Genomic DNA, 18,622 nt, shown 5'->3' with positions numbered 1-18,622 from the left:
TTGCTACTCGATCATTCATTATCCAAATTTCTTCTTCAACGTACAACGATCATCCAGATTTTTTCAATTAAATCATCGATCAATATCATCTAGTGTTAATCAATCATCCATCTTCGTCAAAAACACGTTTATCAACATCATTCAACAGTAGACCAAAAAAAATTCGTTTTCGGTTCTTTCAATCTAACCTTCAACTATGCTTGAATACGAGAATATCTTCAACATCTACGATTAATTTTACTCCCAGTGTCATTAGATCAATAACATCGATAATCAACAGCAGTTTCACTTCATATCATTCATTCAACATCAATCATCAAACAAAACTTCAAAATTAAGGTTAGAAAAACATCAAATTATCTTTTTTTTGAAATATTTCATATAATTCTCTATTAATCTACTATTTTGTAAGTTTTAAATAGTCAAAGTATCATGTTTTAGCATTTTTAAGAAAGCTTTCTTGTATGCACTCTAACTGTTTGATGAAATGCATAAACTAAATTACCACGTTATATTCACATATGAATATGTTTTTGCACCTTAATCAGTATATGATTATTAAAACACAAAACAAATATACAATCTTATATGTTATTCATATGTGAATAACATAAAAATTATATATATTTGTGAATATATATTGTAATATGCATATGTTAATATCCTGTGTAATATTCATATATGATTATATCATCTAATATTCATATATGAATATATCATCTAATATTCATAAGTGAATATATCATCTAATACTCACAAGTGAAAACACTATGTAATATTGACAAGTGAATGTATCGTTTAATATTTAAATATGAATATCCTGTATCATATTCACAAGTGTATATATTATATATTATTCATATATGAATATACTGTGTAATATTCATGAATGAATATATACCATGCAATATTTAGATGTGACTAGAATGTGTAATATTCACAAGCAAATATACCATATAATATTCACATATGAATCTACCATATAATATTCATATGTGAATATACTATGTAATATTCATTTGTGAATATACCATGTAATATCACATGTAAATATACAATCTAAACAACATATATCATATAATATTCACATATGATTATACATTCATATATACCATGTGATAACTAGAATGTGATAAATCGCTATTATTATGAACTAAAAGTATATTTTTAACATTTTTTATGTGTATTCATATGTTTTTTCAGGTATCGTTATAACTCAATAAAAGAATAACATTTCAACCAATGGTTGGTTCATATCTCGGTGGTTGACGATTGGTTGATGTAATTGAGAAGATATCATTGACAAAGACAATATACTTTTATATGCACGTGTAAATGTTATACAATTTAATATATTCTTCATTTTGATCGTATTAAATTAAAATGCAAATGATATTCATTAACCAATACAATGTTGTTTGTCTTAGTATAATGTTGATTTTACATGTAAAATAAGATTGTTACATTATACAAAAAAAAAAAAAAAAAAAAAAAAAAAAAAAAAAAAAAAAAACTATGCACAAACCAATTCTTATAGTGTATTATTTATTTTTATATATAAAGGTTGTATTCACAAAATAAATAAATCAACATGTATAGTTTATTCACATAAATAAAAATAACAGATTACAATAACGATGTTTTTACTAGTGAGATTGAAGTTAGCAACATCATTAGTAAATATGTGGTAATGATTTCTAAACTTTATTCATATATGAATAATGATGATGTCATCACTAGTAGGAATGAAAATTTAGTGACATCATCAAAAAAATTGCCGCAATGAAGTTTAGTCTCGGAATTGGACGAAATTCGCATATTTGATGTAAAATGGTGCGATTTACAAAACGCACCGCTTCGCCGTGACGTACGGTCGGCCATTCGGGACTGTTTAGGGCCTCAAAATGATGTTTTTCTATTTTTATAATTTTCTGAAAAAAAAGTTATCATTTATTCACAAATGAATATAACATTAATAAAAATATATATGCTTATATAATTATTTTATTAACCTAAAAAGATTAGTTGTATTTGAATAAATATATATTCTTATCAAATATTTTTTTATCTTTAATTTTATATATTTTATAGTCCTCGGTTTTATTGACAGTTTTATTCATTTGTGAATTATATATATATATATATATATATATATATATATATATATATATATATATATATATATGTATATATATATATATATATATATATATATATATATATATGTATATATATTCACATTTAATTATTACATATATATTCATTTGTGAATATTACATACGTTTACATGCGTATATAATTTGTATATGTTATTCACATATGAATTACAAACTTGCTTAGAACCTTAAAATGACGTATTACATATATTCATTTATGAATATTACCCTGTATTCATTTGTAAATATTACATGTATTCGCGTGTGAATATATATATATTTTTTATTATTCATATATCAATTACATAGTTGCTCTGTGTTTTTAAAAGATATACATTGATTCTCGTATAAAGCCATATTCACTTGTGAATATTACGTGATATATTAGTTTATGCATTTCATTGAACAGTTGGCGTACAAATAAATTAATTTATATAACTATGGTAAAAATTCACAATTAAAGCCAATAATTACAAAACAAATAAAATCCTTTCAAAATCAATTAATAATCAATAGGTTTATATCAAAAACTGTGAAAAAAAAATGTATGAAAAACGATTTTTTAAAAAATCTTCAAATATATGGTTATGTTGATAAACTTTCGATTGCTAAGTGTTGTTTGATATTGGTGAAGGTTCCTTTGATGAGGTTTCGATGATTAGTGATCACTAAATGACGTGACATCGATAAATATGGATTATTTTAACGATTTTGCTTGATGTCAACAAAACTGGACAAGATTGAATCACGAGTTACACTTAATAGTACAAATAAATGTTTTTAATGAAGAATCACAACATTTTGATGAATAAACGATGATTTTTGATGAAGAATTGATGTTTTTATGAAGTGTCGATGTTTTTTTTTATGAAGAACATGTGATTTTGATAGCGAACAAGTAGTAGAACGTATGATGTTGATGAAGAATGTAATACCCCGAGTTCAGAAGTGCGAGTTCAGGGTTCTTAGTGTAAATAAGGAAGGCCGAGTCGGCGAGTCGATGGATAGACTCGAAGAGTCGAGTCGCGATTCTGGTCACACGTTAAGTGACCAACTCGGCGAGTTGGTGCTGGAATGAGAAAAACCCTAATCCAAAGTTGGTGCTATATATAAAGAACATAATACCCTATCTTTAGCCTCTTTACATTCCCTTTGAGTCCCAGAAACCCTAAAAGCCGTGAGTGAGAGCTTGGAGAGTATTTGGAGCCTTAAGAAGTGAATTTGGTGGAGGAGACTTGAAGAGCAAGAGGCAACCATCAAGGATTTTGTGTGGATCCAGAACCCACTCCAGTTTGGGACACATTTGTGAGGTATTAAGCTGTTACCTTGACCTTTTTTTCTAGAAGTTTGACTTTGACTGAGGACTTTAACTTTGACCAAGAGTTGACCAGTTGACTTCCAAGGGTATTTTGGTAATTATTGGCATTTATTGAGTTCAGTCTTTTGGTATTGATCAGTGGTGGAGTTCGTATCGGAGGTGGGAGCAGCGTGATCTTATCTTTTCAGTCAGCAGTTGCGAGGTGAGTTATCCTCACTATATCGACAGGGTCTAAGGCACCAAGGTCGACCCTTTATTGGATGGAAATCCGGTTAGTTGTTATGTTATTGCCTTGCTATATGTTTGCATCCTGGTAGTTAGGATGGTATATGTTAGAGACCTGGTTAAGGTCGGAATCCTGAAATATAGGATGATGCTATGTTAGTGATCGGTTAGGTCGGTAACCTGGTTAGAGTATGCTATGTATGTGATCTACTAGATCGGTTGATTGTCGGTAACCTGGTTAGAGTATGCTATGTATGTGATCTACTAGATCGGTTGATTGGTGATGAGATGTTATATGATTATATGTTTATGTGTACATGGTTGGTTGACTGGGGTTGGGTTGAGGCAGGTCCTACTGTGTGTTGTATGCCAACATACCCAGGGCGGACCGGATATTCCGATGGCCCAGCGAGCGGTCCGGATAGGCTCTAGGCCCCACGAGGGCGGACCAGACGTGCCAGGCTCGGAGAGTGGACCAGGCCAACTGAAGGCCCGGTGCGGGCGGACCAATCATACTGTAGACTCAGAGAGTGGACCAGGTGGCTTGAAGGCCCGATGCGGGCGGACCAACCAAACTGCAGACTCGATGTATATAGCTAGACTCAGAGGGTGGACCAGGTGGACTCAAGGCCCAATGCAGCGGACCAGTCACACAGTAGACCCGAAGTGCATGGCTGTTCTGTTATATTATGATATGTTATGTGTATGGTATATGTGGTTGGTATTTTGGGGGTATCTCACTAAGATTTCGGGCTTACAGTTGTGGTTTAATGTTTCAGGTACTTCAGGGGACCGTGGCAAGGCAAAGGCGTGATCCTACCGGTCCTCATGTTTTATTTGTTTATGATGTGGTTCTGGGAAATACTATGATAATAGTCGTATTGAAAACCTGTATGTAATAACTTAATGAAATTGGGTTGTTTTTGAAAAGTTTAAATTGGTTGAAATTTTTGGACGTTACAAGTTAGTATCAGAGCCTTGGTTTGAGTGAATTGGAGGAACATTCATGTGAATCCAGTCTCAAATCAAGGAGAGTTTTCAAAGAGAAATTAAAAATGGTTTTCAAAAATAAGTAAAAGAGGACGTAGAGGGTACGATCAGCCGGAGCCAGTAAGTTACCCCAAAATTACCATACAAGTTATTTGTTTATGTGATATGTTAGAACAACATGCTAGTGTTAGGCTAGGGATATTCAGAAAGTGAATGATAGAGTTGCCTAATGCGATGCCTGCTAGCCTAGGGTCTCCTTTTATGTGGGTTTCAGTGTTTCTCTAGGAGTGAGGATAGAGTGCTTGCTATGTTCGTTAGTACTTGGGGCATTGTGATGATGCTTGAGACAAATATGGGTAGGTGTGGAAGGTAGTATGGGCCCGTACCGCTGAAAGCACAAGACCCATACGCGTATCAAGGAAGTTACAACCCTTGAGTGGTTGATTAGAGAGTCATTTTGGGTGGTTATGCGAGGTTTATGAGGATCTCATGGTGTGTTGCAGAATGGAGATTACGAGACGTATCGGGGCAGGATCCGGTTTAGGATCAGGAGCAGGAGAGGGTGGCCAGGATGGGTCAGCACCACTCGAGGTCGTTGGTCAGATGAGTATGGACGAGTTGGATGCTAGGATTCGTGAGATCCTGCATGATGAGTTTGCCAGCTATGTTCCGGGCTGAGTTGCCGGAACTGTTTGGGTCGATCAAGACCGTTATGGTTGAGTACTTTGATGAGCGCTATGCAGCTCTTACAGAGACGGACGCCACGATAGCTACAGCGGCTGTAGCAGCGGCAGGAGGAGGAGCTAGTAGAGGTTTTCAGTATTGGGGTTTCGACAATACGAAGCCCCCTACTTTCGATGGAGTCCAGGATCCGATCGTTGCGATGCGATGGTTGTCGGATGTGGATGGGTGTTTCTTCACATGTTTATGCCCTGCTGATCAGAGGGTGAGGTGGGATCAGAGGGTGAGGTGTGCTCTGAACCTGTTGAGGCTCGGGGCGAAGGATTGGTGGAGGTTGACTACGGGGTCATATTCGGATGCGCAGCGGGCTGTGGTTTCTTGGGATCAGTTTCGGCAGATGTTCAACACTCATTATGTTCCCCGGGTTGAGAGAGAAAGGTTAGCTCAGGAGTTCCTGGAGCTGAAGCAGGATTCAGAGTCGGTGATGGAGATCACCAGGATGTTCACTAAGAGGGAGATGTTTTGCCCGGAGTTTGATTCGCAGCAGGCTCAGATGTCCCGATATCTGAGTATGCTCAAGAGGGATATCAGGCAGTTTGTATCTACGTAGAGGTGCGAGACCTTGCTGGAGTTGCAGGAGGCCGCTCGGCGGCATGAGTTGGAGATTGAGTTGCAGTTGCAAGAGCAAACGCAGGCCCCAGTGTAGTCGCAGCCGGAGCCGAAACGGTCCAAGAACGTTGATTCTAGGTTAGGAGATCAGAGTAGCCGCACTTGTGGGAAGTGTGGGAAGGGTCACACTAGAGTTTGTAGGTCCGGTGGTGCGTGCCACAAGTGCAGGAGAGAGGCGCACTATGCGAGGGATTGCCGTCAGTCAGCCCCAGTTCAGGATATGAGGATTTGTTATCAGTTCCATCAGGTTGATCACATGAGGGCCAATTGTCCACAGCTTACTGCAGGACCGGTGCAGGCTCCAGCACCGACCACTTTGAGGATTACATGTGGAGGTCAGGGTGGAGTAGAGCCCCCGAGGGCTCAGGGGCGTGCTTTTCATCTTATAGCATAGGAGGTCAGGGTAGAGCCGGATACAGCTGCGGGTATGTTTCCTTCTTGATATCTTGTTATCTTATGGTTGTTATGGAGCATTTTATATATGCTAGTCTCGTTCGCATAATTCATGGTATGGTATTAGTTTGTCTTTTTGTTGGGTTTATCGTATGATTGAGGGTTTTGGTATTGGGAGTGCTAGTAGCTAGGAGTTGTAGGCGGTTAGCACCCAAGGGATTGATAGTCAGAATTTGGTTGTATGGTTTGATTTTCGGGTATAGCAATTGGGATATGAGAAGTGTTCAGCAGGGAGTCGGACTCCTTTAGAGTTCATGAGGCGCGATGCCAAAAAATGATTTTTGTGGAGGTTGCTCATTTCAGAGGAAACCAGTTTGTGGATACGAGGAGTATGTTGAGCAAGGATAATTGTTTTATTCCCGTTAAGTCACTGGTGGTTGGAAGTTGGTGTTCTAGGTGGGGAGAATTATTTAATTCTCAGGGGGGTCGACAGTTTGAGAGGTCAATTAGCTGTTTGGGTTTCAGCAGTGTTCCAGCCAGCCAAGAGCACGAGCTGGTATGAGTAAGTGACAGGAAAGTGGGGATAGCAGGACATGGGTTCAGGAAAAGTAATGGTTGATGTGAGTCCTAGGTTTAGGCCATGGAAAGGATTCCGGGATCGGAACGGGAGTTCGGAACCCTTAGAGGGCTAGAACAGTATGTGCAAGAGAAAGTCCTGGGAAAGATGGTTTAGGGTGACGGATGATAGTTTTTGGAGCGGTCTGGATAGACTGAAGGCCGAAAGGCGTACCAGTCAAGCCGAAGGCTCAGGGAACGGTATAGACTGGCTGAAGGCCCGGAGAGGCGGTCCAGACCTGCTGAAGGTTCTGAGAGCAGTCCAGACAGGCTGAAGGCCAAGGAGGGTGTTCCAGACATGCTGAAGGTTCCGAGAGTGGTCCAGATAGACTGAAGGCCTGGTAAGGCGGTCCAGTCATGCTGAAGACTCTGTATGTGTTAGTGGATCGGTACACAGAGAATGAGGAAAAAGCATCACCAGGGGATGATAATTGATATGGTCTGGCCCCAAGCATTGATCATGTTAGTGGAAAACGGTGCATGGACCCGAGATTCCTTGCGAGCAGATTCAGGTATATGGAAGTTTGAGAATAGCAGTTGCTCTACATGGATAATGTAGAGTAAAGTGTAGCTCAGTGGCACATGCAAGTGCGGTAAGGTTTGTTGGGTGGATTTCCTGGAAAGGAAAGTCATGTAGCTTCCGAAGGAGTGTGGGTACTCCAAAAGAGGAGGAAGTGGAGTAAGTGGCTTATCGACAGTGCTTTAGCTAATGGTGGTAAGTACTGGGATTGTACCAGTGGTATGGAAGCACATCCGGGTTGGGTGTCCGTTGAGGTTGCGGAAGGATTTCTGGTAGTGTAGAACCAGAGGAGTTCGGAAAGGATGCAAGGAGGGAGCCTTGGATTTTCTATATGGTTGTGATCAGGAGGTTACGTATGTAGTAGTAATTCATCCTAGGGATGTCTGGAGGTATCGCCAGTGTGTCGGGTTTTCCAGCCCGAGGATGTTGGAGCAGGTTCAGAATGTATATGTAACTTCAGGGGAAAGCTCATGGGAGTTGCTTAGGAGCTGAAGGATGTGCCATCCTGTTAGCTCGAAAAGAAACGAGTTAGTTTCGGAAACGAAAGCGGGATGAGTCCCAGAAGTGAATTCGATAAAGGATATTCCAGTCGAGGAAAGGGGTAGCAACTTGGTACCGGGTCAGGACCCGGTGGTTCAGGGTGATATCTAGCTTGGTAAGGCTCAAGTGATTGTTATGAATTGGAGTGATGAAAGTATCATCGGGTGATCATTGGTTAATGAGGGTTGTTATTGGAGAAAGAAGCCAGTGGCTGACCTGAATCAGTTGTAGTAAATCTGGGAGAAAAGAGTTGGACTTTATAGAGGTTCGATTGCAGCGATCGGAGGAACTTGGGTCGGTCGATACCAGGAGGTGCATTGTGGGAGTATCATCGGGAATTGTGTGCTGCAGCAGGCTTCGAGGACGAAGCCTAATTTAACTGCGGGAGAGTTGTAATACCCCGAGTTTAGAAGTGCGAGTTCAGGGTTCTTAGTGTAAATAAGGAAGGCTGACTCGGCGAGTCGATGGATAGACTCGGCGAGTCGATGGATAGACTCGGCGAGTCGAGTCGTGATTCTAGTCACACGTTAAGTGACCAACTCGGCGAGTCAGAGGCTGGACTCGGCGAGTTGGTGTTGGAATGAGAAAAACCCTAATCCGGAGTTTGTGCTATATATAAATAACATAATACCCTCTCTTCATCCTCTTTACATTCCCTTTGAGTCCCATAAACCCTAATAGCCATGAGTGAGAGCTTGGAGAGTATTTGGAGCCTTAAGAAGTGAATTTGGTGGAGGAGACTTGAAGAGTAAGAGGCAACCATCAAGGATTTCGTGTGGATCTAGAACCCACTCCAGTTTGGGACACATTTGTGAGGTATTAAGCTATTACCTTGACCTTTTCATCTAGAATCATTCATATGTGGAGGATAGGGTTTTCCTTGGTTAAGGGAATTGTTATAGAAGCTAGATCCGAAGTTGAAACTTCAGATCTTAACCTCTTTTGAGTCCTAAGTTCATAAAGTTTCAGTCCTTAGATGTTTGGTGAAGCCCCTTTTGTCTAGAACACAAGCCTTAGTGTGTTTTGAGTTTATATCTTCTTTATATCACGTAAAGTTTGCAACTTTACGTGAGGGATAGCTGGTAGAAGGATAGATCTATGGATTTGAGCCCCAACATGGCTTAAAAAGTGTCACACCCCCAAACCAAGGATGGTAGAAATGTCCGGGGGTGGAGGACATCATGTAGAGTATCACAACAATGAGTATAATAGTGGTCAAAGTAAATACAACCATCACAAATATAATTGAAAAAGTTACATCAAAGTACATGCTTACACGATTCACATTAATTACATTATGATACAAAATGAACTGCTTGACGATTTATCGTCCCATCCTCAAAACGTTGTTGATTTTCTGTTTTCACTGAATTCCTGAGAATACAAGTAGTTTTGAAAAAGTGTCAACACAAAGGTTGGTGAGTTCATAAGATATTTCGTTAGAAAAGTAAACCGTTTTCCTTGCAAAAGTGTTAGAATATGTATCCAAAAAATACGATATTTTCTTTAAAATCTGTGTAATGTAGTCTTATGACCGAAGACTAAAATGTATAAGTAACCTCTCTTACTAATAGAAAATGTTATGTGTTTAAATGGACATGGACGCGTTTGAATTAAATGAAATTTCTGTATATTCTTATGTTTGTTAATATTTATGTATATGTAGTCCTAAATCCGAGGACCGAGAAATAACAAGTATTGGCCATACTTAAAGGTATAAATGTGGTTTCAAATTATGTGTAGTCATAATTACCAAAACCGAAAGTGTACAGTAATATCTGTACTCATTGAGATAAAAAGTGATTTTAAATCGACATAAAACCCATTTAGGTTTTATAAATAAAATCCCGTAAACTTTATGGATTGTTATAACCCTATGTGAGTCGCTATAATCATACTATGACTAAATGCACCTGCCATGACGTTTCTCAGGCGTCGCGAAACTGAAATGACATTTGTCACCCGTAGACCTGGAGGTCCCACTGTAGCTAGCAGCAAGGTGTGGGGTGTCAAACCCAATATATATATATATATATATATATATATATATATATATATATATATATATATATATATATATATATATATAAGTATCACATTCTCCCTCCAGGAGATTCTGATTATAACTACCAGGAATTATATCCCGCACTCGGACGTACGGGAAGAGAATGTCTCACAATTTAGGTTAACAAGTTTACGTGAAATGTGTGTGAATGTAAATCTTTTCTGTATGAACGTACCCTTTTTGTACGAGTGTGTTGTGTGATGTATCATAAACTATACCTATTATAGTTTATCTAAAACATTTGTAATATGTAAGAACTCTTTTATGGAAATGCATTAATGTTATGAATCCATTAAACTATGCTTTTTATAGTTTAATATACGTGTTCTAAAATGAATGAATAATATTTATTATAAATGACTTAGTTTCAGTTTATGATGATAAACTAACAAGGAAACACATTCAATAATTAGAACTTATGATTATACACTTTGCTCAACATAATACAAAGTGTTATGATATTTATATGCTGTTAGCTAACTTTAACCATTCTGCACTGTTTTGGAAAAATCATAGAGAAATCATACGAAGTCAAAAACTAGATCCGTAAATTCCGAGAGTTCCCAACATGTGTCTAGTTTACTCATAATTTTTATTACGATTTTTAATGACCTCCAACTTGGGTAAAAAAGTCCATAATCACACACTGGCCTGGATTGTTGTTTGAAATGATAGGCAGTTTTGTAAAAATCACCATAAATTGTAGAAAAATCGTATGGAGATGTGCAAGTAGTTATTTTAAAGCTAATATCTTGAACTATTTGCACGTTATACAGTTTCGAAAACAAAAATGTTTAATTTGCCAAAAACAGTCCGTGAATGGAGTTGAACTTTTCTGATGAAGACTTTAGAAAAGTTTAGTTATGTTCTTGGTGTTTTAACTTGTATTCCCCCCTTAAAAACTTGAGAAAACATTAAAATGTAGGGGTATGAACTCACCTTGAGTGATTTCAGTAGATAAGTGTTGAAGAAGAGAAGTGTTCAACCCAAGAACACTTGAAGAATCACTTGAAGATTCGAAGATCTAACATCATAGTTATGGAGTTTGTGTAAGCAATCAGTGATTTGAGTAGAATGAAGTGCAATAATCATAAGGAGGATGAATTATACTTACTAAGAGTGGAAGAACACTTGAAAATCAGCCTTGAATTTCGAATTTGGTAGAGAAAACGTTTGAGAGAAAAGTGGTGTTTGATTGTTGGTGAAATAAATGCGAGAAATGAGGAGAGAGGATGTTTTGTTCCAGCTCTAAAAACGTGGGAATTGGTGGAAATTGAGTGTAAGGGACATTGAAGTAACCTAGGTAAGGTGGGGAGGTGTGGCTGGTCATAGAGTGGGTGTGGGGCGGTTGCTTGTGACCTAAGATAAGGCAAGGTCAACACTTCACCTTAAATATATCACCCATTAGATTTTTATTATTTAGATAATGATTTTCATGAAAATATGTTTAAATTATGAATATTTAGGGTTTATTATGTTAAAATATAATTTCTGGAGAAAATCCCGCTTTAAAATCTCGAGAAACGGGCTTAAAATGTTAAAAATATCAAAAATGGGCTAAAAGTGGCAAAATTCTGAAATCTGGCCGAGTTTCGGTCTTCTGATGCTAGAACCGAGAGGAGAGAGGGCAGAAACCGAGAGAGGAGAAGAAACCGAGAGAAGAGAAGAGGGAGAGCAGAGACCGAGAGGTGAGAAGAGACAGAGAGGAGAGAAGGAGACAGAGAGGCGGGAGAGACCGAGAGGGGCGAGGAGACAGAGACCGAGCGGCGCAGAGAGCGAAGAGGCGGGAAGGAAGCTGAGAGGCGGGCATGGGAACCGACAAGGGACAGAGACCGAGAACAGAGGCTCTGTCCTCGCGAGTTTCGGCCCGAGAGGCCTCTCTTCTTGGTTTCGGTTCCTAAAGCCTATTTTACTCGTTTTCACTCCGTGTTGAGTCATTTTTGACCCGTTAAGGGTCAGAATGACCCGAATGATTCTAAAAAGTTACGGGAACTTTTGAGAGAGATTTGGGAGAGATTTCACATAATTGGAGAGATTTGGGAGAGATTTGACATTCTTGGAGAGATTTCTCATACAAAGAGATATTTGCGAGAGATTTCACATACTTGGAGAGATTTAGGAGAGATTTGACATTGTTGGAGAGATTTCTCATACAGAGAGATATTTGAGAGAGATTTCACATACTTGGAGAGATTTGGGAAAGATTTGACATTCTTGGAGAGATTTCTCATAAAGAGAGATATTTGAGAGAGATTTCACATACTTGGAGAGATTTGGGAGAGATTTTACATTCTTGGAGAGATTTCTCATACAAAGAGATATTTGCGAGAGATTTCACATACTTGGAGAGATTTGGGAGAGATTCTCGATAAGAAGAGATAGAGTGAAAACGATTGAGAGAGGTTTCATGTGTGGCATTTGTGAGTGTCCGACTTCGCAATACAAGGTTCGTAAACCCTGTTAAGCCTTGTTTAAGGATCTTCCACACTCCATATGCAACATTGTTTTATCGGTTTGGCTCGCCACGTACCACAGTTTTAGGTTAAGGACATCTAGATGTTCGCACTTTTTGATTTATAATCTCTCATTAGAATAGCGAGTTGTTTAGTATTTACCTAACATAAACTCTAGTACCCACGTGCAAAATGAGTCGAACGGTTTGACTTTTTGACTTCGGTTGACTTTGACTTGATCGGAAATTGACGGTTGTCACGTCATCCCACCATTAGAGGGAATTTCGTCCCGAAATTTGAATTTAGGCAAAGAGTAGGTATGTATAATCAAGCGAAGAAGTGGGGATAATTCCTAATCGACTAATTCTCGCGCTCCCAATTGACTCCATGTCCTTGGTTAGTATTCCAGTGAACTTTCACTAATGGGAAACGGCGTTGTTTCATCAGCTTGATCTCGTTCCATGGTCACTACGGTTCTTCCAAGAAGGTGAGGCTCTTGTGGAACTCGATCTCGTCGAGGGGAAATACCAGAGTCTCATTGGATAGATACTTCTTGTAAGTTTGGGATGTGTCAGGTAGAGTGTACTTTACCAAGCTCGCGGGAGTAGATTGAAGTAGCGAGTTACAGGGCTGATTCTGACAAGAATCTCAAAAGGCATAATTATTTGGGGTATTGGCTTTCCATGCTTTCCGAAGCGTACTAAGCCTTCCCAGAGTGAGTGTTTCCAGAGGAATTTGGTCGGTTATACTGGAGTTCTAAAGGTTTCTCTCTCTTGCTTCTCTTCCCGTCAAGGGTTGCCCCCTTTAGGGTCAAAGTTAGGAGGGGGTCCGTATTTTACGAGAAATTCCAAAGGAACTAAGACGGTAGGTCAGCGAGACCCAGGATTTTGGCGTATTCCAGCTATCGTCTTTGGTGCGGACTGTTTCTCAATGGTTTTGATCACTTGAAAGGGTCCTTATGAATTTCCACCTTGATAATGACGTGTCTTAGAAATTGGACTCCTCAATTCCAAAACTCGTGTCTAGAGAACTTCGGGTAATACTTCTATGATCGTATTGCTTCCGTGGTTTGTTGTAGCTGCTCTCCTTGGTTTCCTTCTTACTACGAGGGTAGATAAGCAAGTCATTTACAATGACAATGACGAACTGATCTTAGTAAGAATGGCACTTCCTATTCATTAAGTTCGTGAATACTGCGAGCAGGTTGGTCCTATCCGAGGGATATCACTACGGACTGTTTCTCAATGGTTTTGATCACTTGAAAGGGTCCTTATGAATTTCCACCTTGATAATGACGTGTCTTAGAAATTGGACTCCTCAATTCCAAAACTCGTGTCTAGAGAACTTCGGGTAATACTTCTATGATCGTATTGCTTTCGTGGTTTGTTGTAGCTGCTCTCCTTGGTTTCCTTCTTACTACGAGGGTAGATAAGTAAGTCATTTACAATGACAATGACGAACTGATCTTAGTAAGAATGGCACTTCCTATTCATTAAGTTCGTGAATACTGCGAGCGGGTTGGTCCTATCCGAGGGATATCACTATGGACTTGTGGTGTCCGTATCGAATTTAGAGGATTGTCCTCGGACATCCTTCTCCAAAACTCGCGACTGGTGGTATTCAGATCTCAGGTCCAATTCCTGAAGGGTACCACGTTCCTTGCGGTTGGTCGGCCTATTCTTCTATGCGAGGTTGATAGTAAAGGTTTCTACTGGACATATTGTCAGGGCCTCTGAAGTCGATGGAATTATGAGCAATTTGCCTTTCTATTTGAAGAATAAGACCAGAGCTTTCCAGGGTGAGAAGCTTGGTTCTTCAATTTCATTGTTGAGTGGTTCGATAGGTTTGACATGACAGTTCTTGAAGCTCGGTAGGAAGCATGTGGGTTTGGTTTACGTGACTAGGCCTTTTCGGATGGTAGGACATTCACTCGTCCTTCTGGGCAACCTTGGCCCGAAGTTCATGGCAAGATTCGCACCTGGTTGTATCCATCCCAAGCTTCCTTGCTTGAACCTTATCTGTTGTATGCATGACATTCCCGAAAGGTATCCTGTAAATACTTGTGATAAGGCTTATGGAAGTATAACACTCCTCTGGTGTGTGTTATGGAGTTCTACAGCGAGAGATGACCCAAAGGTCCGTGCTGGATGTTTATGAGAGACGAAGGTTTCGATATTCGGGGGGGGGGGGGGGTTAGGCTAAGGGCCCTTTTGTAGTTGTTAAATCGGGAAGATGAGGGCTATATCAATCAAAATTGGATAACGACAACAATATCTTTTTAGATAACATGAGATAAGTTGTATTCATAAGAAGAGATCACTAGAGTGATAGAGTGTCTTGTATTTCTTTTCTGTGTGTTCCGTTTTGTTTGATGTTATGATTATTGTAGATGATTCATACCACAGTATCTAGCACTGGTAGTGGGTGTGTTTTCGATAGCCAGTAATGATACTTGATATCATGATTCCTAACAGGTCTCCTTACGATCGAGCGGTATATGATCGTCGTATGTAAGTTGATATCGTGAAATCGTCGAGTGGGTGACCCCACTTAACCCCTAATACTAGACATGGAATCGGAGTCAAGATGGAATTATCTGTTTCAAGACTTTAGTAATTTGATTTTAATTAACCCCGATGTATGGACAAGGTTATCGCAACTTACAGGTAATGATACTAAGGTCATATATGAATGTATTTGGGTTGATTTGTATGAGAGAGAATATTTTAGCTATTTTTTTGAAGGAAAGTTACTTTAGTAAGCGTACCAAATTCATTACAAACATATAGTACTTAAACGTTTTGTTGTTGGGAACATTACAAAAGTCCTAACATGGTTCCCTTGCTGCTCCTGTTGGTGTGTTCATCACACTCCTCCTGTCCCTTCGTCATTCTTCTTAGTTGGACATTCTCTCTTGAAGTGTCCGGTTTCACCGCATAGGTAGCATACTGGGCCTACCTTTGTGCAGGTGATTGGAGGGAGGTGCTGGGTCGGGGCCTTACAGAAACGGACCGTATGCCCTTTCATGTTGCAATTTTTACAGTGTAACTCCCGGTAAGCCCCATAGTGATGAAAGCCACATTGATTGCACTTTGGGAGTGATCCCTCATATGGTCTGGCCGGCGTTTGGGTGGCAGATCCCGTGGTTAGTGTCGAGGCATGTGTCGTGACTGCAGTTGCAATGGTAGGGGCGGCCATATGTTGTTGTCTTTTAGTGTATCCTTGAGATTGGTGGCGCTCTTTCATGTTCCAAAACTTTCTCTTCTTGTTCGTAGGTTCGTGGCCTGAGGTATTTTCATTGGTAGGTACCCATTGGTGTTCTTGATTGTTACCACAATTTGTATTGTTAGTACCGCTTCCACCCCTGCTGACGTTGTTAGCATTGAATTGCACCATGACGGCTGCCACGGCTGCCGTGACTGCAGCTTGAAAGGTAGCAGCGTCTATCTGCAGTGTTGGCGCCTTGCTAGTTGGTTTGCTGTCTCTAGGTGAAGACATAGCTCTGTTTCCTGACGAAAAATGACTTCGTTAGTGGAAATGATTATCTTAAGTGCATCCTTACAATTTATATTTACGCATATAAATTTTGCACATTACTGTACTATTCTTAGTGTTTCTGCTAACGCTCCCGAGATGGAGTTATGGCAGTAGGTAGGAGTAGGTTTCATACGGGCGTTAAGCTTTACTCATCTTAGAATCATGTTTGTTCGAACACATCTGGCTGAGGAGTTTTGATGGGATCCGGTGCATTAGTGTTGGTATGAGTGCACCCACAGGTCTATGAAGAAGAAACTTCTCAACAAAATGTTTAAAGGTGAGACGATAAGGAGTTCTTAGAATGGCTATATGTCACGAGTTTTCTAACTAAGTTTATCTCATATCGATTTGTAACGTAATTCGGTTGTTGAGGGTGTTCTGAAAACAATTTATAATGAGATTCTTTGTATAGTAAACTTATGTATTTTAGTAGTTCTGTATCCAAGTGAAACCTTACACTTGATCGAAGCTAGGTCCTTTTCATGACCTATTGATGTATGCTTAGTTATATAATTAAGGCTAAATAGACATTCGAGTCTGATAGGTACATCCTAAGCCCATCTTGTTAATATGACTCTAGAAATCATGGGTTCAGTGAAAATTTTGACTTCGATGCAGGTCTCCTCACATTTGTGCATGGATGGGTTTTGATAGTAACTAGATCTCTCGATTAGTATGACCACTTAATTTGCAGTGTCGTGCTTTTACCTATAATACAGTAGTACCAACGCATACTCATAACCTAATTTACCAGGTCTGGTGAGCGGTATGAACTCACTCACGACGATCCACTCCTTATGATGCCTGGGGCTAGGTCGACGCATTTTGTAGCTTTGCCGATCGATGCTTGGTTGCAATCATCCTTCCTTTGAATGATGTGTGTCTACCCTATCACTCTCTTTCCTCTTCATGAGTGGCGATAAAGTCCTAAAAAGAGAGTTGGTCTCGGGAATAGTAGTCTAATTCTGAGTCACGGGTACATGAGATGGTAGGGTCTGTAATAGCGCGCAGTTTTTTGAACTGAGATTGTAGTTTTCCTGTTTTAATCCTCGATGTCCGCGATCCGCCGGGCCTTCACCGGGAGGTTTCTATCCGTCAGTCCCCCATGATTGAGGTCATAGCACCCTCGTTGGTCTCCACATGGTGGTTGTTGTCATTGTTGTTGACATTCAACCCTCGATCATGATTGTTCAACAGGGTACAGGTTCGATATAGTTGAAACGGTTCGCGGAACCCTTGCTATGCATGGAGGATTGATTATCTCCGGTTCCGCTTATGATTCTTCTCATAACCATTCACCATTCCTCGAGTTCGGATTATGAAAGTAAGGGTCGTCCGGCAAGTAGGATTTTGCTATGCTGTATTTGCGAGAATAGGAGTGGAAGAGATAATTACTATGCGTCTAACTCTATCATCAGTTACTTATATGGGATGATCCTTATTAGTTACTTCTATAATGACATAGTTCATACTAATTACATATGACAAGATACGATAGACTTTCGAACAAGTGATCCCACCCTAGGTCCACATCCAAACAAGGAAAAGGAAGTAAAGTAATGACCACAAATTCTAAGTCTATAATTTCTAAGTTTTATATAACCTTAAAGTATCCACTTAGGGACTATAGACCTATTATTAAGGATCTATTTAGTTTTCATATAAGTTATGATATTACAAAATACTCCCGTAGTATATGAAACTCATGTTATGTTCTAATGTTCTCATTGTGATAGTGTTGGTAAGTTTTTAGACTTGTTGCCATATCACAACTCTTCTTGGGCATGTGTTAATCACTCCTTGGACCAGCATAGTTGATCAGACTATGCCACTCCCAAGACTGACCATACATCCCCGAGTTTACCTGTGATATCCAACAATCGTTACTTTTGTTTTGTTCTAGAATCATGCTGACCTTAGTATGTATGTATGCATGTATACTTTTAATACGAAACTATTTATTTCTAAAAGTATAGTTGTTTTGAAACTTTAAATCAGAGAACTTAGTCCCAATGCATTCATAGTTTGTATATCTTATGTGGTTCGATATACTGAGTTCACTATAAACAATGCTCTGATACCAATCTGTCATACCCCCAAACCAAGGATGGCGGAAACGTCCGGGGATGGAGGACTTCATGTAGAGTATCACAACGAGTATAATAGTGCTCAAAGTAAATACAACCATCACAAATATAATTGAAAAAGTTACATCAAAGTACATGTTTACATGATTCACATCAATTACATTATGATACAAAATGAATTGTTTGACGATTTATCGTCCCATCCTCAAAACGTTGTTGATTTCCTGTTTTCACTGAATTCCTGAGAATACAAGTAGTTTTGAAAAAGTTTCAACACAAAGGCTGGTGAGTTCATAAGAGATTTCGTTAGAAAAGTAAACCGTTTTCCTTGCAAAAGCGTTAGAATATGTATCCAGAAAATCCGATATTTTCT

Source organism: Lactuca saligna, chromosome 1 (genome assembly GCF_052625555.1).
Source record: "Lactuca saligna cultivar CGN05327 chromosome 1, ASM5262555v1, whole genome shotgun sequence".
In the NCBI taxonomy this organism is placed as follows: domain Eukaryota; kingdom Viridiplantae; phylum Streptophyta; class Magnoliopsida; order Asterales; family Asteraceae; genus Lactuca; species Lactuca saligna.
The sequence above is the reverse complement of the archived record's forward strand: the minus strand, read 5'-3'. Positions refer to the sequence as shown.